Here is a 1,087-nt window from a genome sequence, read left to right as displayed (position 1 = left end):
TGGGTGGTTTTGGGGGGGTCGGGGGGGTGCAGGTCATTTCAACGTATACTCAGCTGTCACCATGGCCCCCTTCAAGTCACACACAAACACGCACACGCACACACACAAAGACAAACACACACACAAAAGATGTAGGGTTATAAAGTTTTTTTGTAAAATAAAACAGCCCATGATCTGTTTCCTTTCACTGTTTACGTCTTTTTCTTTTACCTGTGTTGCTCCAACCACATTTCTTTTCTCGTTTTTATATATACTGTAACAAAGAAGAAAAACTCAAGGCAAAAAGGAATAAAAGAGACTTCAACACATTGTATACGAAACATGAGAAAATATGTAGTTGACTTTTTTTCTGGGTAAGTCAAATAAATTCAGGCAAAGAGCCATACTGTAAAGTTGACATTATTGATTGTGTTACATTGAAGAATGTGAGCCGTCTTTCAAATGCAGCACTGATTGACCGTTTATGGACACAGTCTCGTACCTTTGCCTTTTTGCCTTTTTTAAATGAGAGTGTAGTTTTGAATTTTGTGTTTTGGAGTTTTTTTAAGCAGAGCACACCACAATGAACACTAAATAACAGACAGTGAAACAATTCAAGTTATGGATTGTTTTATATTTATTGCTATTATGTACACAAATCTTTTAATACAATTTTTCTACATGACGTATGTAATTAAAAAGAAAATTGGTACTAATAGCATCTTAAGAACGTTACCATTAACATGAATGTTAATGCTATTGTTTGCATTGCTGCATGTGTTTTGTAGATTATATGTGTTAAATAAAATAATTCAATGCAGCTTTCCATTGCATATCACAGTTTGCAGTGTTTTACAGAACACAGTGTTTTACAGAACAAAACACCACAAACAACAGAATTTACTTTAAAAGTAGGGAGTAAGATTTCCATTCTTCAATTATTCTGATACTTTGTTTGAAATGAATTCCTTTCAATTAACTCTCCTGTTGTTGTAGACTTGACAAAATAAGGGTAAGAAAAACAAAGGACGAAAAAGTAAAGGCAAGTCTTTCTGTGAAGGGCAGTGTGATCTTTTATACTTTATTTTAGATATTGATATTTAACAAG

The sequence above is a fragment of the Etheostoma cragini genome, chromosome 4, assembly GCF_013103735.1.
Source record: "Etheostoma cragini isolate CJK2018 chromosome 4, CSU_Ecrag_1.0, whole genome shotgun sequence".
Lineage (NCBI taxonomy): Eukaryota > Metazoa > Chordata > Actinopteri > Perciformes > Percidae > Etheostoma > Etheostoma cragini.
The sequence above is the reverse complement of the archived record's forward strand: the minus strand, read 5'-3'. Positions refer to the sequence as shown.